The following is a 20,682-nucleotide window of genomic DNA, read 5'->3' as shown; positions in this document are numbered from 1 at the left end:
TTTCTGGAAAGTAGTAGTTGTGTAAATGTGAATTTGGCACACAAATAAACTCAGTGGAGAATCTTGGGATTGAACCGAGGACCTCATACACATTTTGCATGCACTCCCCCTCTGAGCTTCCATCCCATTTAATTTGCAAATAAAATGCAATATCAATGCAATGTACTTTTTAGATACACCACTCCATTGAAACTACAATGAAATGATAGCAGCAATTCTTAAACCACGTACAGACAGGGATCGAACCCATGAACTTCAGTTTTTGAAAATGACGCCATAAAAGATGGCAACCATGCCACTTCTGTTCTATAAATGTACGAACAGGGGATTGAACGCACGTTGTTCAGATTACAAGACCAAATTATTTAGCACATCTCTGTTTCCTGCTTAGAATTTCAACATTCTGGAAAGTAGGAGTTGGGTCAGTGCAAAAATGTTCAATGGAGAAGCTGGGGATTGAACCCAGGACCTCATACATGCAAAGCATGCGCTCTACCACTGAGCTACATCCCCTTCCTGTAAAATAAAAAAATGTTTCTTATTTTATTTTATTTCATCTTTATTTAAGCGGGTCAGCTAGTGGAGAACAAGTTCTCATTTAGAACTGCGACCTGGCCAAGATAAAGCAGAGCAGTGCGACACAAACAACAACACAGAGTTACAAATGGAATAAACAAGCGTACAGTCAATAACACAATAGAAAAAAAGAAAGTCTATATACAATGTGTGCAAATGGAATGAGGAGGTAAGGCAATAAATAGGCCATAGTAGCGAAGTAATTACAATTTAGCAAATTAATGTTGGATTGATAGATGAGCAGATGATGATGTGCAAGTAGAAATACTGGTGTGCAAAAGAGCAGAAAGTAAATAAAAACAATATAGGGATGAGGTAGGTAAATTGGGTGGGCTATTTACAGATGTGCTATGTACAGCTGCAGCGATCGGTTAGCAGCTCAGATAGCTGATGTGTAAAGTTAGTGAGGGAAATATAAGTGTCCAGCTTCAGCGACTTTTTGCAATTCGTTCCAGTCATTGGCAGCAGAGAACTGGAAGGAAAGGCGGCCAAAATAGGTGTTGGCTTTGGGGATGACCAGTGAGATATTCCTGCTGGAGCGAGTGCTATGGGTGGGTGTTGTTATCGTGACCAGTGAGCTGAGATAAGGCGGAGCTTTACCTAGCATAGACTTATAGATGACCTGGAGCCTGTGGGTCTGGTGACGAATAGGTAGCGAGGGCCAGCCGACTAGAGCATTCCGGTCGCAGTGGTCATATCAATACAATTTACCTTTTCTTTACACTGTTCTAATGAATGTACATTTCCATAATATCAGCTATCTTCCATAAACGTCGAACAAGGATTGAACCCATGTGCTTCAGTTTACAGAAACAGATGATTTAGCATATCTATTTCCTTCTTAGAATGTCAACATTCTGGAAAGTGGGAGTTGTGCAAAAACTAATTTAACAAGTAAATACACTGAACAAAGAAGTTGGGGATTAACGTTGGAGCGCATACATGTAAAGTACTGGCTCTACCATAGAGATACATGCCCTTACTAAAATAGATGTTTTGCATTATTGATACAACTTGCTTTTTCTGCAAAGTCCTCCAATAGAAGCACAGGTCCATGATATCAGATGTCTTTCATAAAGGCACGGACGGGATTTGAACCCATGATCTTCGGTTTACGAGACCGACGCCTTACCACTTGGCCACCATGCCACTCTACACTGTTAATTATATATACACATTCTGGAAAGTAGTAGTTGTGTAAATGTGAATTTGGCACACAAATAAACTCAGTGGAGAATCTTGGGATTGAACCGAGGACCTCATACACATTTTGCATGCACTCCCCCTCTGAGCTTCCATCCCATTTAATTTGCAAATAAAATGCAATATCAATGCAATGTACTTTTTAGATACACCACTCCATTGAAACTACAATGAAATGATAGCAGCAATTCTTAAACCACGTACAGACAGGGATCGAACCCATGAACTTCAGTTTTTGAAAATGACGCCATAAAAGATGGCAACCATGCCACTTCTGTTCTATAAATGTACGAACAGGGATTGAACGCACGTTGTTCAGATTACAAGACCAAATTATTTAGCACATCTCTGTTTCCTGCTTAGAATTTCAACATTCTGGAAAGTAGGAGTTGGGTCAGTGCAAATATTTTCAATGGAGAAGCTGGGGATTGAACCCAGGACCTCATACATGCAAAGCATGCGCTCTACCACTGAGCTACATCCCCTTCCTGTAAAATAAAAAATGTTTCTTATTTTATTTTATTTCATCTTTATTTAAGCGGGTCAGCTAGTGGAGAACAAGTTCTCATTTAGAACTGCGACCTGGCCAAGATAAAGCAGAGCAGTGCGACACAAACAACAACACAGAGTTACAAATGGAATAAACAAGCGTACAGTCAATAACACAATAGAAAAAAAGAAAGTCTATATACAATGTGTGCAAATGGAATGAGGAGGTAAGGCAATAAATAGGCCATAGTAGCGAAGTAATTACAATTTAGCAAATTAATGTTGGATTGATAGATGAGCAGATGATGATGTGCAAGTAGAAATACTGGTGTGCAAAAGAGCAGAAAGTAAATAAAAACAATATAGGGATGAGGTAGGTAAATTGGGTGGGCTATTTACAGATGTGCTATGTACAGCTGCAGCGATCGGTTAGCAGCTCAGATAGCTGATGTGTAAAGTTAGTGAGGGAAATATAAGTGTCCAGCTTCAGCGACTTTTTGCAATTCGTTCCAGTCATTGGCAGCAGAGAACTGGAAGGAAAGGCGGCCAAAATAGGTGTTGGCTTTGGGGATGACCAGTGAGATATTCCTGCTGGAGCGAGTGCTATGGGTGGGTGTTGTTATCGTGACCAGTGAGCTGAGATAAGGCGGAGCTTTACCTAGCATAGACTTATAGATGACCTGGAGCCTGTGGGTCTGGTGACGAATAGGTAGCGAGGGCCAGCCGACTAGAGCATTCCGGTCGCAGTGGTCATATCAATACAATTTACCTTTTCTTTACACTGTTCTAATGAATGTACATTTCCATAATATCAGCTATCTTCCATAAACGTCGAACAAGGATTGAACCCATGTGCTTCAGTTTACAGAAACAGATGATTTAGCATATCTATTTCCTTCTTAGAATGTCAACATTCTGGAAAGTGGGAGTTGTGCAAAAACTAATTTAACAAGTAAATACACTGAACAAAGAAGTTGGGGATTAACGTTGGAGCGCATACATGTAAAGTACTGGCTCTACCATAGAGATACATGCCCTTACTAAAATAGATGTTTTGCATTATTGATACAACTTGCTTTTTCTGCAAAGTCCTCCAATAGAAGCACAGGTCCATGATATCAGATGTCTTTCATAAAGGCACGGACGGGATTTGAACCCATGATCTTCGGTTTACGAGACCGACGCCTTACCACTTGGCCACCATGCCACTCTACACTGTTAATTATATATACACATTCTGGAAAGTAGTAGTTGTGTAAATGTGAATTTGGCACACAAATAAACTCAGTGGAGAATCTTGGGATTGAACCGAGGACCTCATACACATTTTGCATGCACTCCCCCTCTGAGCTTCCATCCCATTTAATTTGCAAATAAAATGCAATATCAATGCAATGTACTTTTTAGATACACCACTCCATTGAAACTACAATGAAATGATAGCAGCAATTCTTAAACCACGTACAGACAGGGATCGAACCCATGAACTTCAGTTTTTGAAAATGACGCCATAAAAGATGGCAACCATGCCACTTCTGTTCTATAAATGTACGAACAGGGATTGAACGCACGTTGTTCAGATTACAAGACCAAATTATTTAGCACATCTCTGTTTCCTGCTTAGAATTTCAACATTCTGGAAAGTAGGAGTTGGGTCAGTGCAAAAATTTTCAATGGAGAAGCTGGGGATTGAACCCAGGACCTCATACATGCAAAGCATGCGCTCTACCACTGAGCTACATCCCCTTCCTGTAAAATAAAAAAATGTTTCTTATTTTATTTTATTTCATCTTTATTTAAGCGGGTCAGCTAGTGGAGAACAAGTTCTCATTTAGAACTGCGACCTGGCCAAGATAAAGCAGAGCAGTGCGACACAAACAACAACACAGAGTTACAAATGGAATAAACAAGCGTACAGTCAATAACACAATAGAAAAAAGAAAGTCTATATACAATGTGTGCAAATGGAATGAGGAGGTAAGGCAATAAATAGGCCATAGTAGCGAAGTAATTACAATTTAGCAAATTAATGTTGGATTGATAGATGAGCAGATGATGATGTGCAAGTAGAAATACTGGTGTGCAAAAGAGCAGAAAGTAAATAAAAACAATATAGGGATGAGGTAGGTAAATTGGGTGGGCTATTTACAGATGTGCTATGTACAGCTGCAGCGATCGGTTAGCAGCTCAGATAGCTGATGTGTAAAGTTAGTGAGGGAAATATAAGTGTCCAGCTTCAGCGACTTTTTGCAATTCGTTCCAGTCATTGGCAGCAGAGAACTGGAAGGAAAGGCGGCCAAAATAGGTGTTGGCTTTGGGGATGACCAGTGAGATATTCCTGCTGGAGCGAGTGCTATGGGTGGGTGTTGTTATCGTGACCAGTGAGCTGAGATAAGGCGGAGCTTTACCTAGCATAGACTTATAGATGACCTGGAGCCTGTGGGTCTGGTGACGAATAGGTAGCGAGGGCCAGCCGACTAGAGCATTCCGGTCGCAGTGGTCATATCAATACAATTTACCTTTTCTTTACACTGTTCTAATGAATGTACATTTCCATAATATCAGCTATCTTCCATAAACGTCGAACAAGGATTGAACCCATGTGCTTCAGTTTACAGAAACAGATGATTTAGCATATCTATTTCCTTCTTAGAATGTCAACATTCTGGAAAGTGGGAGTTGTGCAAAAACTAATTTAACAAGTAAATACACTGAACAAAGAAGTTGGGGATTAACGTTGGAGCGCATACATGTAAAGTACTGGCTCTACCATAGAGATACATGCCCTTACTAAAATAGATGTTTTGCATTATTGATACAACTTGCTTTTTCTGCAAAGTCCTCCAATAGAAGCACAGGTCCATGATATCAGATGTCTTTCATAAAGGCACGGACGGGATTTGAACCCATGATCTTCGGTTTACGAGACCGACGCCTTACCACTTGGCCACCATGCCACTCTACACTGTTAATTATATATACACATTCTGGAAAGTAGTAGTTGTGTAAATGTGAATTTGGCACACAAATAAACTCAGTGGAGAATCTTGGGATTGAACCGAGGACCTCATACACATTTTGCATGCACTCCCCCTCTGAGCTTCCATCCCATTTAATTTGCAAATAAAATGCAATATCAATGCAATGTACTTTTTAGATACACCACTCCATTGAAACTACAATGAAATGATAGCAGCAATTCTTAAACCACGTACAGACAGGGATCGAACCCATGAACTTCAGTTTTTGAAAATGACGCCATAAAAGATGGCAACCATGCCACTTCTGTTCTATAAATGTACGAACAGGGGATTGAACGCACGTTGTTCAGATTACAAGACCAAATTATTTAGCACATCTCTGTTTCCTGCTTAGAATTTCAACATTCTGGAAAGTAGGAGTTGGGTCAGTGCAAAAATTTTCAATGGAGAAGCTGGGGATTGAACCCAGGACCTCATACATGCAAAGCATGCGCTCTACCACTGAGCTACATCCCCTTCCTGTAAAATAAAAAATGTTTCTTATTTTATTTTATTTCATCTTTATTTAAGCGGGTCAGCTAGTGGAGAACAAGTTCTCATTTAGAACTGCGACCTGGCCAAGATAAAGCAGAGCAGTGCGACACAAACAACAACACAGAGTTACAAATGGAATAAACAAGCGTACAGTCAATAACACAATAGAAAAAAGAAAGTCTATATACAATGTGTGCAAATGGAATGAGGAGGTAAGGCAATAAATAGGCCATAGTAGCGAAGTAATTACAATTTAGCAAATTAATGTTGGATTGATAGATGAGCAGATGATGATGTGCAAGTAGAAATACTGGTGTGCAAAAGAGCAGAAAGTAAATAAAAACAATATAGGGATGAGGTAGGTAAATTGGGTGGGCTATTTACAGATGTGCTATGTACAGCTGCAGCGATCGGTTAGCAGCTCAGATAGCTGATGTGTAAAGTTAGTGAGGGAAATATAAGTGTCCAGCTTCAGCGACTTTTTGCAATTCGTTCCAGTCATTGGCAGCAGAGAACTGGAAGGAAAGGCGGCCAAAATAGGTGTTGGCTTTGGGGATGACCAGTGAGATATTCCTGCTGGAGCGAGTGCTATGGGTGGGTGTTGTTATCGTGACCAGTGAGCTGAGATAAGGCGGAGCTTTACCTAGCATAGACTTATAGATGACCTGGAGCCTGTGGGTCTGGTGACGAATAGGTAGCGAGGGCCAGCCGACTAGAGCATTCCGGTCGCAGTGGTCATATCAATACAATTTACCTTTTCTTTACACTGTTCTAATGAATGTACATTTCCATAATATCAGCTATCTTCCATAAACGTCGAACAAGGATTGAACCCATGTGCTTCAGTTTACAGAAACAGATGATTTAGCATATCTATTTCCTTCTTAGAATGTCAACATTCTGGAAAGTGGGAGTTGTGCAAAAACTAATTTAACAAGTAAATACACTGAACAAAGAAGTTGGGGATTAACGTTGGAGCGCATACATGTAAAGTACTGGCTCTACCATAGAGATACATGCCCTTACTAAAATAGATGTTTTGCATTATTGATACAACTTGCTTTTTCTGCAAAGTCCTCCAATAGAAGCACAGGTCCATGATATCAGATGTCTTTCATAAAGGCACGGACGGGATTTGAACCCATGATCTTCGGTTTACGAGACCGACGCCTTACCACTTGGCCACCATGCCACTCTACACTGTTAATTATATATACACATTCTGGAAAGTAGTAGTTGTGTAAATGTGAATTTGGCACACAAATAAACTCAGTGGAGAATCTTGGGATTGAACCGAGGACCTCATACACATTTTGCATGCACTCCCCCTCTGAGCTTCCATCCCATTTAATTTGCAAATAAAATGCAATATCAATGCAATGTACTTTTTAGATACACCACTCCATTGAAACTACAATGAAATGATAGCAGCAATTCTTAAACCACGTACAGACAGGGATCGAACCCATGAACTTCAGTTTTTGAAAATGACGCCATAAAAGATGGCAACCATGCCACTTCTGTTCTATAAATGTACGAACAGGGATTGAACGCACGTTGTTCAGATTACAAGACCAAATTATTTAGCACATCTCTGTTTCCTGCTTAGAATTTCAACATTCTGGAAAGTAGGAGTTGGGTCAGTGCAAATATTTTCAATGGAGAAGCTGGGGATTGAACCCAGGACCTCATACATGCAAAGCATGCGCTCTACCACTGAGCTACATCCCCTTCCTGTAAAAAAAAAAAATGTTTCTTATTTTATTTTATTTCATCTTTATTTAAGCGGGTCAGCTAGTGGAGAACAAGTTCTCATTTAGAACTGCGACCTGGCCAAGATAAAGCAGAGCAGTGCGACACAAACAACAACACAGAGTTACAAATGGAATAAACAAGCGTACAGTCAATAACACAATAGAAAAAAGAAAGTCTATATACAATGTGTGCAAATGGAATGAGGAGGTAAGGCAATAAATAGGCCATAGTAGCGAAGTAATTACAATTTAGCAAATTAATGTTGGATTGATAGATGAGCAGATGATGATGTGCAAGTAGAAATACTGGTGTGCAAAAGAGCAGAAAGTAAATAAAAACAATATAGGGATGAGGTAGGTAAATTGGGTGGGCTATTTACAGATGTGCTATGTACAGCTGCAGCGATCGGTTAGCAGCTCAGATAGCTGATGTGTAAAGTTAGTGAGGGAAATATAAGTGTCCAGCTTCAGCGATTTTTGCAATTCGTTCCAGTCATTGGCAGCAGAGAACTGGAAGGAAAGGCGGCCAAAATAGGTGTTGGCTTTGGGGATGACCAGTGAGATATTCCTGCTGGAGCGAGTGCTATGGGTGGGTGTTGTTATCGTGACCAGTGAGCTGAGATAAGGCGGAGCTTTACCTAGCATAGACTTATAGATGACCTGGAGCCTGTGGGTCTGGTGACGAATAGGTAGCGAGGGCCAGCCGACTAGAGCATTCCGGTCGCAGTGGTCATATCAATACAATTTACCTTTTCTTTACACTGTTCTAATGAATGTACATTTCCATAATATCAGCTATCTTCCATAAACGTCGAACAAGGATTGAACCCATGTGCTTCAGTTTACAGAAACAGATGATTTAGCATATCTATTTCCTTCTTAGAATGTCAACATTCTGGAAAGTGGGAGTTGTGCAAAAACTAATTTAACAAGTAAATACACTGAACAAAGAAGTTGGGGATTAACGTTGGAGCGCATACATGTAAAGTACTGGCTCTACCATAGAGATACATGCCCTTACTAAAATAGATGTTTTGCATTATTGATACAACTTGCTTTTTCTGCAAAGTCCTCCAATAGAAGCACAGGTCCATGATATCAGATGTCTTTCATAAAGGCACGGACGGGATTTGAACCCATGATCTTCGGTTTACGAGACCGACGCCTTACCACTTGGCCACCATGCCACTCTACACTGTTAATTATATATACACATTCTGGAAAGTAGTAGTTGTGTAAATGTGAATTTGGCACACAAATAAACTCAGTGGAGAATCTTGGGATTGAACCGAGGACCTCATACACATTTTGCATGCACTCCCCTCTGAGCTTCCATCCCATTTAATTTGCAAATAAAATGCAATATCAATGCAATGTACTTTTTAGATACACCACTCCATTGAAACTACAATGAAATGATAGCAGCAATTCTTAAACCACGTACAGACAGGGATCGAACCCATGAACTTCAGTTTTTGAAAATGACGCCATAAAAGATGGCAACCATGCCACTTCTGTTCTATAAATGTACGAACAGGGATTGAACGCATACGTTGTTCAGATTACAAGACCAAATTATTTAGCACATCTCTGTTTCCTGCTTAGAATTTCAACATTCTGGAAAGTAGGAGTTGGGTCAGTGCAAATATTTTCAATGGAGAAGCTGGGGATTGAACCCAGGACCTCATACATGCAAAGCATGCGCTCTACCACTGAGCTACATCCCCTTCCTGTAAAATAAAAAATGTTTCTTATTTTATTTTATTTCATCTTTATTTAAGCGGGTCAGCTAGTGGAGAACAAGTTCTCATTTAGAACTGCGACCTGGCCAAGATAAAGCAGAGCAGTGCGACACAAACAACAACACAGAGTTACAAATGGAATAAACAAGCGTACAGTCAATAACACAATAGAAAAAAAGAAAGTCTATATACAATGTGTGCAAATGGAATGAGGAGGTAAGGCAATAAATAGGCCATAGTAGCGAAGTAATTACAATTTAGCAAATTAATGTTGGATTGATAGATGAGCAGATGATGATGTGCAAGTAGAAATACTGGTGTGCAAAAGAGCAGAAAGTAAATAAAAACAATATAGGGATGAGGTAGGTAAATTGGGTGGGCTATTTACAGATGTGCTATGTACAGCTGCAGCGATCGGTTAGCAGCTCAGATAGCTGATGTGTAAAGTTAGTGAGGGAAATATAAGAGTCCAGCTTCAGCGACTTTTTGCAATTCGTTCCAGTCATTGGCAGCAGAGAACTGGAAGGAAAGGCGGCCAAAATAGGTGTTGGCTTTGGGGATGACCAGTGAGATATTCCTGCTGGAGCGAGTGCTATGGGTGGGTGTTGTTATCGTGACCAGTGAGCTGAGATAAGGCGGAGCTTTACCTAGCATAGACTTATAGATGACCTGGAGCCTGTGGGTCTGGTGACGAATAGGTAGCGAGGGCCAGCCGACTAGAGCATTCCGGTCGCAGTGGTCATATCAATACAATTTACCTTTTCTTTACACTGTTCTAATGAATGTACATTTCCATAATATCAGCTATCTTCCATAAACGTCGAACAAGGATTGAACCCATGTGCTTCAGTTTACAGAAACAGATGATTTAGCATATCTATTTCCTTCTTAGAATGTCAACATTCTGGAAAGTGGGAGTTGTGCAAAAACTAATTTAACAAGTAAATACACTGAACAAAGAAGTTGGGGATTAACGTTGGAGCGCATACATGTAAAGTACTGGCTCTACCATAGAGATACATGCCCTTACTAAAATAGATGTTTTGCATTATTGATACAACTTGCTTTTTCTGCAAAGTCCTCCAATAGAAGCACAGGTCCATGATATCAGATGTCTTTCATAAAGGCACGGACGGGATTTGAACCCATGATCTTCGGTTTACGAGACCGACGCCTTACCACTTGGCCACCATGCCACTCTACACTGTTAATTATATATACACATTCTGGAAAGTAGTAGTTGTGTAAATGTGAATTTGGCACACAAATAAACTCAGTGGAGAATCTTGGGATTGAACCGAGGACCTCATACACATTTTGCATGCACTCCCCCTCTGAGCTTCCATCCCATTTAATTTGCAAATAAAATGCAATATCAATGCAATGTACTTTTTAGATACACCACTCCATTGAAACTACAATGAAATGATAGCAGCAATTCTTAAACCACGTACAGACAGGGATCGAACCCATGAACTTCAGTTTTTGAAAATGACGCCATAAAAGATGGCAACCATGCCACTTCTGTTCTATAAATGTACGAACAGGGATTGAACGCACGTTGTTCAGATTACAAGACCAAATTATTTAGCACATCTCTGTTTCCTGCTTAGAATTTCAACATTCTGGAAAGTAGGAGTTGGGTCAGTGCAAATATTTTCAATGGAGAAGCTGGGGATTGAACCCAGGACCTCATACATGCAAAGCATGCGCTCTACCACTGAGCTACATCCCCTTCCTGTAAAAAAAAAAAATGTTTCTTATTTTATTTTATTTCATCTTTATTTAAGCGGGTCAGCTAGTGGAGAACAAGTTCTCATTTAGAACTGCGACCTGGCCAAGATAAAGCAGAGCAGTGCGACACAAACAACAACACAGAGTTACAAATGGAATAAACAAGCGTACAGTCAATAACACAATAGAAAAAAAGAAAGTCTATATACAATGTGTGCAAATGGAATGAGGAGGTAAGGCAATAAATAGGCCATAGTAGCGAAGTAATTACAATTTAGCAAATTAATGTTGGATTGATAGATGAGCAGATGATGATGTGCAAGTAGAAATACTGGTGTGCAAAAGAGCAGAAAGTAAATAAAAACAATATAGGGATGAGGTAGGTAAATTGGGTGGGCTATTTACAGATGTGCTATGTACAGCTGCAGCGATCGGTTAGCAGCTCAGATAGCTGATGTGTAAAGTTAGTGAGGGAAATATAAGTGTCCAGCTTCAGCGATTTTTGCAATTCGTTCCAGTCATTGGCAGCAGAGAACTGGAAGGAAAGGCGGCCAAAATAGGTGTTGGCTTTGGGGATGACCAGTGAGATATTCCTGCTGGAGCGAGTGCTATGGGTGGGTGTTGTTATCGTGACCAGTGAGCTGAGATAAGGCGGAGCTTTACCTAGCATAGACTTATAGATGACCTGGAGCCTGTGGGTCTGGTGACGAATAGGTAGCGAGGGCCAGCCGACTAGAGCATTCCGGTCGCAGTGGTCATATCAATACAATTTACCTTTTCTTTACACTGTTCTAATGAATGTACATTTCCATAATATCAGCTATCTTCCATAAACGTCGAACAAGGATTGAACCCATGTGCTTCAGTTTACAGAAACAGATGATTTAGCATATCTATTTCCTTCTTAGAATGTCAACATTCTGGAAAGTGGGAGTTGTGCAAAAACTAATTTAACAAGTAAATACACTGAACAAAGAAGTTGGGGATTAACGTTGGAGCGCATACATGTAAAGTACTGGCTCTACCATAGAGATACATGCCCTTACTAAAATAGATGTTTTGCATTATTGATACAACTTGCTTTTTCTGCAAAGTCCTCCAATAGAAGCACAGGTCCATGATATCAGATGTCTTTCATAAAGGCACGGACGGGATTTGAACCCATGATCTTCGGTTTACGAGACCGACGCCTTACCACTTGGCCACCATGCCACTCTACACTGTTAATTATATATACACATTCTGGAAAGTAGTAGTTGTGTAAATGTGAATTTGGCACACAAATAAACTCAGTGGAGAATCTTGGGATTGAACCGAGGACCTCATACACATTTTGCATGCACTCCCCCTCTGAGCTTCCATCCCATTTAATTTGCAAATAAAATGCAATATCAATGCAATGTACTTTTTAGATACACCACTCCATTGAAACTACAATGAAATGATAGCAGCAATTCTTAAACCACGTACAGACAGGGATCGAACCCATGAACTTCAGTTTTTGAAAATGACGCCATAAAAGATGGCAACCATGCCACTTCTGTTCTATAAATGTACGAACAGGGATTGAACGCAACGTTGTTCAGATTACAAGACCAAATTATTTAGCACATCTCTGTTTCCTGCTTAGAATTTCAACATTCTGGAAAGTAGGAGTTGGGTCAGTGCAAAAATTTTCAATGGAGAAGCTGGGGATTGAACCCAGGACCTCATACATGCAAAGCATGCGCTCTACCACTGAGCTACATCCCCTTCCTGTAAAATAAAAAATGTTTCTTATTTTATTTTATTTCACCTTTATTTAAGCGGGTCAGCTAGTGGAGAACAAGTTCTCATTTAGAACTGCGACCTGGCCAAGATAAAGCAGAGCAGTGCGACACAAACAACAACACAGAGTTACAAATGGAATAAACAAGCGTACAGTCAATAACACAATAGAAAAAAAGAAAGTCTATATACAATGTGTGCAAATGGAATGAGGAGGTAAGGCAATAAATAGGCCATAGTAGCGAAGTAATTACAATTTAGCAAATTAATGTTGGATTGATAGATGAGCAGATGATGATGTGCAAGTAGAAATACTGGTGTGCAAAAGAGCAGAAAGTAAATAAAAACAATATAGGGATGAGGTAGGTAAATTGGGTGGGCTATTTACAGATGTGCTATGTACAGCTGCAGCGATCGGTTAGCAGCTCAGATAGCTGATGTGTAAAGTTAGTGAGGGAAATATAAGTGTCCAGCTTCAGCGACTTTTTGCAATTCGTTCCAGTCATTGGCAGCAGAGAACTGGAAGGAAAGGCGGCCAAAATAGGTGTTGGCTTTGGGGATGACCAGTGAGATATTCCTGCTGGAGCGAGTGCTATGGGTGGGTGTTGTTATCGTGACCAGTGAGCTGAGATAAGGCGGAGCTTTACCTAGCATAGACTTATAGATGACCTGGAGCCTGTGGGTCTGGTGACGAATAGGTAGCGAGGGCCAGCCGACTAGAGCATTCCGGTCGCAGTGGTCATATCAATACAATTTACCTTTTCTTTACACTGTTCTAATGAATGTACATTTCCATAATATCAGCTATCTTCCATAAACGTCGAACAAGGATTGAACCCATGTGCTTCAGTTTACAGAAACAGATGATTTAGCATATCTATTTCCTTCTTAGAATGTCAACATTCTGGAAAGTGGGAGTTGTGCAAAAACTAATTTAACAAGTAAATACACTGAACAAAGAAGTTGGGGATTAACGTTGGAGCGCATACATGTAAAGTACTGGCTCTACCATAGAGATACATGCCCTTACTAAAATAGATGTTTTGCATTATTGATACAACTTGCTTTTTCTGCAAAGTCCTCCAATAGAAGCACAGGTCCATGATATCAGATGTCTTTCATAAAGGCACGGACGGGATTTGAACCCATGATCTTCGGTTTACGAGACCGACGCCTTACCACTTGGCCACCATGCCACTCTACACTGTTAATTATATATACACATTCTGGAAAGTAGTAGTTGTGTAAATGTGAATTTGGCACACAAATAAACTCAGTGGAGAATCTTGGGATTGAACCGAGGACCTCATACACATTTTGCATGCACTCCCCCTCTGAGCTTCCATCCCATTTAATTTGCAAATAAAATGCAATATCAATGCAATGTACTTTTTAGATACACCACTCCATTGAAACTACAATGAAATGATAGCAGCAATTCTTAAACCACGTACAGACAGGGATCGAACCCATGAACTTCAGTTTTTGAAAATGACGCCATAAAAGATGGCAACCATGCCACTTCTGTTCTATAAATGTACGAACAGGGATTGAACGCAACGTTGTTCAGATTACAAGACCAAATTATTTAGCACATCTCTGTTTCCTGCTTAGAATTTCAACATTCTGGAAAGTAGGAGTTGGGTCAGTGCAAAAATTTTCAATGGAGAAGCTGGGGATTGAACCCAGGACCTCATACATGCAAAGCATGCGCTCTACCACTGAGCTACATCCCCTTCCTGTAAAATAAAAAATGTTTCTTATTTTATTTTATTTCATCTTTATTTAAGCGGGTCAGCTAGTGGAGAACAAGTTCTCATTTAGAACTGCGACCTGGCCAAGATAAAGCAGAGCAGTGCGACACAAACAACAACACAGAGTTACAAATGGAATAAACAAGCGTACAGTCAATAACACAATAGAAAAAAAGAAAGTCTATATACAATGTGTGCAAATGGAATGAGGAGGTAAGGCAATAAATAGGCCATAGTAGCGAAGTAATTACAATTTAGCAAATTAATGTTGGATTGATAGATGAGCAGATGATGATGTGCAAGTAGAAATACTGGTGTGCAAAAGAGCAGAAAGTAAATAAAAACAATATAGGGATGAGGTAGGTAAATTGGGTGGGCTATTTACAGATGTGCTATGTACAGCTGCAGCGATCGGTTAGCAGCTCAGATAGCTGATGTGTAAAGTTAGTGAGGGAAATATAAGTGTCCAGCTTCAGCGATTTTTGCAATTCGTTCCAGTCATTGGCAGCAGAGAACTGGAAGGAAAGGCGGCCAAAATAGGTGTTGGCTTTGGGGATGACCAGTGAGATATTCCTGCTGGAGCGAGTGCTATGGGTGGGTGTTGTTATCGTGACCAGTGAGCTGAGATAAGGCGGAGCTTTACCTAGCATAGACTTATAGATGACCTGGAGCCTGTGGGTCTGGTGACGAATAGGTAGCGAGGGCCAGCCGACTAGAGCATTCCGGTCGCAGTGGTCATATCAATACAATTTACCTTTTCTTTACACTGTTCTAATGAATGTACATTTCCATAATATCAGCTATCTTCCATAAACGTCGAACAAGGATTGAACCCATGTGCTTCAGTTTACAGAAACAGATGATTTAGCATATCTATTTCCTTCTTAGAATGTCAACATTCTGGAAAGTGGGAGTTGTGCAAAAACTAATTTAACAAGTAAATACACTGAACAAAGAAGTTGGGGATTAACGTTGGAGCGCATACATGTAAAGTACTGGCTCTACCATAGAGATACATGCCCTTACTAAAATAGATGTTTTGCATTATTGATACAACTTGCTTTTTCTGCAAAGTCCTCCAATAGAAGCACAGGTCCATGATATCAGATGTCTTTCATAAAGGCACGGACGGGATTTGAACCCATGATCTTCGGTTTACGAGACCGACGCCTTACCACTTGGCCACCATGCCACTCTACACTGTTAATTATATATACACATTCTGGAAAGTAGTAGTTGTGTAAATGTGAATTTGGCACACAAATAAACTCAGTGGAGAATCTTGGGATTGAACCGAGGACCTCATACACATTTTGCATGCACTCCCCCTCTGAGCTTCCATCCCATTTAATTTGCAAATAAAATGCAATATCAATGCAATGTACTTTTTAGATACACCACTCCATTGAAACTACAATGAAATGATAGCAGCAATTCTTAAACCACGTACAGACAGGGATCGAACCCATGAACTTCAGTTTTTGAAAATGACGCCATAAAAGATGGCAACCATGCCACTTCTGTTCTATAAATGTACGAACAGGGATTGAACGCACGTTGTTCAGATTACAAGACCAAATTATTTAGCACATCTCTGTTTCCTGCTTAGAATTTCAACATTCTGGAAAGTAGGAGTTGGGTCAGTGCAAAAATTTTCAATGGAGAAGCTGGGGATTGAACCCAGGACCTCATACATGCAAAGCATGCGCTCTACCACTGAGCTACATCCCCTTCCTGTAAAATAAAAAATGTTTCTTATTTTATTTTATTTCATCTTTATTTAAGCGGGTCAGCTAGTGGAGAACAAGTTCTCATTTAGAACTGCGACCTGGCCAAGATAAAGCAGAGCAGTGCGACACAAACAACAACACAGAGTTACAAATGGAATAAACAAGCGTACAGTCAATAACACAATAGAAAAAAAGAAAGTCTATATACAATGTGTGCAAATGGAATGAGGAGGTAAGGCAATAAATAGGCCATAGTAGCGAAGTAATTACAATTTAGCAAATTAATGTTGGATTGATAGATGAGCAGATGATGATGTGCAAGTAGAAATACTGGTGTGCAAAAGAGCAGAAAGTAAATAAAAACAATATAGGGATGAGGTAGGTAAATTGGGTGGGCTATTTACAGATGTGCTATGTACAGCTGCAGCGATCGGTTAGCAGCTCAGATAGCTGATGTGTAAAGTTAGTGAGGGAAATATAAGTGTCCAGCTTCAGCGACTTTTTGCAATTCGTTCCAGTCATTGGCAGCAGAGAACTGGAAGGAAAGGCGGCCAAAATAGGTGTTGGCTTTGGGGATGACCAGTGAGATATTCCTGCTGGAGCGAGTGCTATGGGTGGGTGTTGTTATCGTGACCAGTGAGCTGAGATAAGGCGGAGCTTTACCTAGCATAGACTTATAGATGACCTGGAGCCTGTGGGTCTGGTGACGAATAGGTAGCGAGGGCCAGCCGACTAGAGCATTCCGGTCGCAGTGGTCATATCAATACAATTTACCTTTTCTTTACACTGTTCTAATGAATGTACATTTCCATAATATCAGCTATCTTCCATAAACGTCGAACAAGGATTGAACCCATGTGCTTCAGTTTACAGAAACAGATGATTTAGCATATCTATTTCCTTCTTAGAATGTCAACATTCTGGAAAGTGGGAGTTGTGCAAAAACTAATTTAACAAGTAAATACACTGAACAAAGAAGTTGGGGATTAACGTTGGAGCGCATACATGTAAAGTACTGGCTCTACCATAGAGATACATGCCCTTACTAAAATAGATGTTTTGCATTATTGATACAACTTGCTTTTTCTGCAAAGTCCTCCAATAGAAGCACAGGTCCATGATATCAGATGTCTTTCATAAAGGCACGGACGGGATTTGAACCCATGATCTTCGGTTTACGAGACCGACGCCTTACCACTTGGCCACCATGCCACTCTACACTGTTAATTATATATACACATTCTGGAAAGTAGTAGTTGTGTAAATGTGAATTTGGCACACAAATAAACTCAGTGGAGAATCTTGGGATTGAACCGAGGACCTCATACACATTTTGCATGCACTCCCCCTCTGAGCTTCCATCCCATTTAATTTGCAAATAAAATGCAATATCAATGCAATGTACTTTTTAGATACACCACTCCATTGAAACTACAATGAAATGATAGCAGCAATTCTTAAACCACGTACAGACAGGGATCGAACCCATGAACTTCAGTTTTTGAAAATGACGCCATAAAAGATGGCAACCATGCCACTTCTGTTCTATAAATGTACGAACAGGGATTGAACGCATACGTTGTTCAGATTACAAGACCAAATTATTTAGCACATCTCTGTTTCCTGCTTAGAATTTCAACATTCTGGAAAGTAGGAGTTGGGTCAGTGCAAATATTTTCAATGGAGAAGCTGGGGATTGAACCCAGGACCTCATACATGCAAAGCATGCGCTCTACCACTGAGCTACATCCCCTTCCTGTAAAATAAAAAAATGTTTCTTATTTTATTTTATTTCATCTTTATTTAAGCGGGTCAGCTAGTGGAGAACAAGTTCTCATTTAGAACTGCGACCTGGCCAAGATAAAGCAGAGCAGTGCGACACAAACAACAACACAGAGTTACAAATGGAATAAACAAGCGTACAGTCAATAACACAATAGAAAAAAAGAAAGTCTATATACAATGTGTGCAAATGGAATGAGGAGGTAAGGCAATAAATAGGCCATAGTAGCGAAGTAATTACAATTTAGCAAATTAATGTTGGATTGATAGATGAGCAGATGATGATGTGCAAGTAGAAATACTGGTGTGCAAAAGAGCAGAAAGTAAATAAAAACAATATAGGGATGAGGTAGGTAAATTGGGTGGGCTATTTACAGATGTGCTATGTACAGCTGCAGCGATCGGTTAGCAGCTCAGATAGCTGATGTGTAAAGTTAGTGAGGGAAATATAAGTGTCCAGCTTCAGCGACTTTTTGCAATTCGTTCCAGTCATTGGCAGCAGAGAACTGGAAGGAAAGGCGGCCAAAATAGGTGTTGGCTTTGGGGATGACCAGTGAGATATTCCTGCTGGAGCGAGTGCTATGGGTGGGTGTTGTTATCGTGACCAGTGAGCTGAGATAAGGCGGAGCTTTACCTAGCATAGACTTATAGATGACCTGGAGCCTGTGGGTCTGGTGACGAATAGGTAGCGAGGGCCAGCCGACTAGAGCATTCCGGTCGCAGTGGTCATATCAATACAATTTACCTTTTCTTTACACTGTTCTAATGAATGTACATTTCCATAATATCAGCTATCTTCCATAAACGTCGAACAAGGATTGAACCCATGTGCTTCAGTTTACAGAAACAGATGATTTAGCATATCTATTTCCTTCTTAGAATGTCAACATTCTGGAAAGTGGGAGTTGTGCAAAAACTAATTTAACAAGTAAATACACTGAACAAAGAAGTTGGGGATTAACGTTGGAGCGCATACATGTAAAGTACTGGCTCTACCATAGAGATACATGCCCTTACTAAAATAGATGTTTTGCATTATTGATACAACTTGCTTTTTCTGCAAAGTCCTCCAATAGAAGCACAGGTCCATGATATCAGATGTCTTTCATAAAGGCACGGACGGGATTTGAACCCATGATCTTCGGTTTACGAGACCGACGCCTTACCACTTGGCCACCATGCCACTCTACACTGTTAATTATATATACACATTCTGGAAAGTAGTAGTTGTGTAAATGTGAATTTGGCACACAAATAAACTCAGTGGAGAATCTTGGGATTGAACCGAGGACCTCATACACATTTTGCATGCACTCCCCCTCTGAGCTTCCATCCCATTTAATTTGCAAATAAAATGCAATATCAATGCAATGTACTTTTTAGATACACCACTCCATTGAAACTACAATGAAATGATAGCAGCAATTCTTAAACCACGTACAGACAGGGATCGAACCCATGAACTTCAGTTTTTGAAAATGACGCCATAAAAGATGGCAACCATGCCACTTCTGTTCTATAAATGTACGAACAGGGATTGAACGCGCGTTGTTCAGATTACAAGACCAAATTATTTAGCACATCTCTGTTTCCTGCTTAGAATTTCAACATTCTGGAAAGTAGGAGTTGGGTCAGTGCAAAAATTTTCAATGGAGAAGCTGGGGATTGAACCCAGGACCTCATACATGCAAAGCATGCGCTCTACCACTGAGCTACATCCCCTTCCTGTAAAATAAAAAATGTTTCTTATTTTATTTTATTTCATCTTTATTTAAGCGGGTCAGCTAGTGGAGAACAAGTTCTCATTTAGAACTGCGACCTGGCCAAGATAAAGCAGAGCAGTGCGACACAAACAACAACACAGAGTTACAAATGGAATAAACAAGCGTACAGTCAATAACACAATAGAAAAAAGAAAGTCTATATACAATGTGTGCAAATGGAATGAGGAGGTAAGGCAATAAATAGGCCATAGTAGCGAAGTAATTACAATTTAGCAAATTAATGTTGGATTGATAGATGAGCAGATGATGATGTGCAAGTAGAAATACTGGTGTGCAAAAGAGCAGAAAGTAAATAAAAACAATATAGGGATGAGGTAGGTAAATTGGGTGGGCTATTTACAGATGTGCTATGTACAGCTGCAGCGATCGGTTAGCAGCTCAGATAGCTGATGTGTAAAGTTAGTGAGGGAAATATAAGAGTCCAGCTTCAGCGACTTTTTGCAATTCGTTCCAGTCATTGGCAGCAGAGAACTGGAAGGAAAGGCGGCCAAAATAGGTGTTGGCTTTGGGGATGACCAGTGAGATATTCCTGCTGGAGCGAGTGCTATGGGTGGGTGTTGTTATCGTGACCAGTGAGCTGAGATAAGGCGGAGCTTTACCTAGCATAGACTTATAGATGACCTGGAGCCTGTGGGTCTGGTGACGAATAGGTAGCGAGGGCCAGCCGACTAGAGCATTCCGGTCGCAGTGGTCATATCAATACAATTTACCTTTTCTTTACACTGTTCTAATGAATGTACATTTCCATAATATCAGCTATCTTCCATAAACGTCGAACAAGGATTGAACCCATGTGCTTCAGTTTACAGAAACAGATGATTTAGCATATCTATTTCCTTCTTAGAATGTCAA

The 20,682-nt window shown here is 40.2% G+C and overlaps 23 non-coding genes across 23 annotated transcripts; all 23 read right to left on the bottom strand.

The window, feature by feature from the left end:
- Positions 1-441: 441 nt before the first annotated feature.
- Positions 442-513, bottom strand: trnaa-ugc (transfer RNA alanine (anticodon UGC)). Its single transcript has one exon. It is a non-coding gene; the product is annotated as a tRNA-Ala (tRNA).
- A 1,140-nt stretch (positions 514-1,653) lies between these two features.
- trnat-cgu (transfer RNA threonine (anticodon CGU)) lies at positions 1,654-1,725 on the bottom strand. Its single transcript has one exon. It is a non-coding gene; the product is annotated as a tRNA-Thr (tRNA).
- Positions 1,726-2,192: 467 nt separating this feature from the next.
- trnaa-ugc (transfer RNA alanine (anticodon UGC)) lies at positions 2,193-2,264 on the bottom strand. Its single transcript has one exon. It is a non-coding gene; the product is annotated as a tRNA-Ala (tRNA).
- Positions 2,265-3,403: 1,139 nt separating this feature from the next.
- trnat-cgu (transfer RNA threonine (anticodon CGU)) lies at positions 3,404-3,475 on the bottom strand. Its single transcript has one exon. It is a non-coding gene; the product is annotated as a tRNA-Thr (tRNA).
- A 467-nt stretch (positions 3,476-3,942) lies between these two features.
- trnaa-ugc (transfer RNA alanine (anticodon UGC)) lies at positions 3,943-4,014 on the bottom strand. The gene has a single exon. It is a non-coding gene; the product is annotated as a tRNA-Ala (tRNA).
- A 1,139-nt stretch (positions 4,015-5,153) lies between these two features.
- On the bottom strand, positions 5,154-5,225 carry trnat-cgu (transfer RNA threonine (anticodon CGU)). The gene has a single exon. It is a non-coding gene; the product is annotated as a tRNA-Thr (tRNA).
- A 468-nt stretch (positions 5,226-5,693) lies between these two features.
- Positions 5,694-5,765, bottom strand: trnaa-ugc (transfer RNA alanine (anticodon UGC)). Its single transcript has one exon. It is a non-coding gene; the product is annotated as a tRNA-Ala (tRNA).
- Positions 5,766-6,903: 1,138 nt separating this feature from the next.
- Positions 6,904-6,975, bottom strand: trnat-cgu (transfer RNA threonine (anticodon CGU)). The gene has a single exon. It is a non-coding gene; the product is annotated as a tRNA-Thr (tRNA).
- Positions 6,976-7,442: 467 nt separating this feature from the next.
- Positions 7,443-7,514, bottom strand: trnaa-ugc (transfer RNA alanine (anticodon UGC)). Its single transcript has one exon. It is a non-coding gene; the product is annotated as a tRNA-Ala (tRNA).
- A 1,138-nt stretch (positions 7,515-8,652) lies between these two features.
- Positions 8,653-8,724, bottom strand: trnat-cgu (transfer RNA threonine (anticodon CGU)). Its single transcript has one exon. It is a non-coding gene; the product is annotated as a tRNA-Thr (tRNA).
- Positions 8,725-9,192: 468 nt separating this feature from the next.
- Positions 9,193-9,264, bottom strand: trnaa-ugc (transfer RNA alanine (anticodon UGC)). The gene has a single exon. It is a non-coding gene; the product is annotated as a tRNA-Ala (tRNA).
- A 1,139-nt stretch (positions 9,265-10,403) lies between these two features.
- Positions 10,404-10,475, bottom strand: trnat-cgu (transfer RNA threonine (anticodon CGU)). Its single transcript has one exon. It is a non-coding gene; the product is annotated as a tRNA-Thr (tRNA).
- A 467-nt stretch (positions 10,476-10,942) lies between these two features.
- On the bottom strand, positions 10,943-11,014 carry trnaa-ugc (transfer RNA alanine (anticodon UGC)). The gene has a single exon. It is a non-coding gene; the product is annotated as a tRNA-Ala (tRNA).
- A 1,139-nt stretch (positions 11,015-12,153) lies between these two features.
- Positions 12,154-12,225, bottom strand: trnat-cgu (transfer RNA threonine (anticodon CGU)). Its single transcript has one exon. It is a non-coding gene; the product is annotated as a tRNA-Thr (tRNA).
- Positions 12,226-12,693: 468 nt separating this feature from the next.
- trnaa-ugc (transfer RNA alanine (anticodon UGC)) lies at positions 12,694-12,765 on the bottom strand. Its single transcript has one exon. It is a non-coding gene; the product is annotated as a tRNA-Ala (tRNA).
- A 1,139-nt stretch (positions 12,766-13,904) lies between these two features.
- trnat-cgu (transfer RNA threonine (anticodon CGU)) lies at positions 13,905-13,976 on the bottom strand. Its single transcript has one exon. It is a non-coding gene; the product is annotated as a tRNA-Thr (tRNA).
- A 468-nt stretch (positions 13,977-14,444) lies between these two features.
- trnaa-ugc (transfer RNA alanine (anticodon UGC)) lies at positions 14,445-14,516 on the bottom strand. The gene has a single exon. It is a non-coding gene; the product is annotated as a tRNA-Ala (tRNA).
- Positions 14,517-15,654: 1,138 nt separating this feature from the next.
- Positions 15,655-15,726, bottom strand: trnat-cgu (transfer RNA threonine (anticodon CGU)). The gene has a single exon. It is a non-coding gene; the product is annotated as a tRNA-Thr (tRNA).
- Positions 15,727-16,193: 467 nt separating this feature from the next.
- Positions 16,194-16,265, bottom strand: trnaa-ugc (transfer RNA alanine (anticodon UGC)). The gene has a single exon. It is a non-coding gene; the product is annotated as a tRNA-Ala (tRNA).
- Positions 16,266-17,404: 1,139 nt separating this feature from the next.
- On the bottom strand, positions 17,405-17,476 carry trnat-cgu (transfer RNA threonine (anticodon CGU)). The gene has a single exon. It is a non-coding gene; the product is annotated as a tRNA-Thr (tRNA).
- A 469-nt stretch (positions 17,477-17,945) lies between these two features.
- Positions 17,946-18,017, bottom strand: trnaa-ugc (transfer RNA alanine (anticodon UGC)). Its single transcript has one exon. It is a non-coding gene; the product is annotated as a tRNA-Ala (tRNA).
- Positions 18,018-19,157: 1,140 nt separating this feature from the next.
- Positions 19,158-19,229, bottom strand: trnat-cgu (transfer RNA threonine (anticodon CGU)). The gene has a single exon. It is a non-coding gene; the product is annotated as a tRNA-Thr (tRNA).
- A 467-nt stretch (positions 19,230-19,696) lies between these two features.
- On the bottom strand, positions 19,697-19,768 carry trnaa-ugc (transfer RNA alanine (anticodon UGC)). The gene has a single exon. It is a non-coding gene; the product is annotated as a tRNA-Ala (tRNA).
- Between the last annotated feature and the right edge of the window lie 914 nt (positions 19,769-20,682).

Source organism: Salmo salar, unplaced genomic scaffold (genome assembly GCF_905237065.1).
Source record: "Salmo salar unplaced genomic scaffold, Ssal_v3.1, whole genome shotgun sequence".
Lineage (NCBI taxonomy): Eukaryota > Metazoa > Chordata > Actinopteri > Salmoniformes > Salmonidae > Salmo > Salmo salar.
This window is presented reverse-complemented; position numbering and strand designations above follow the sequence as displayed.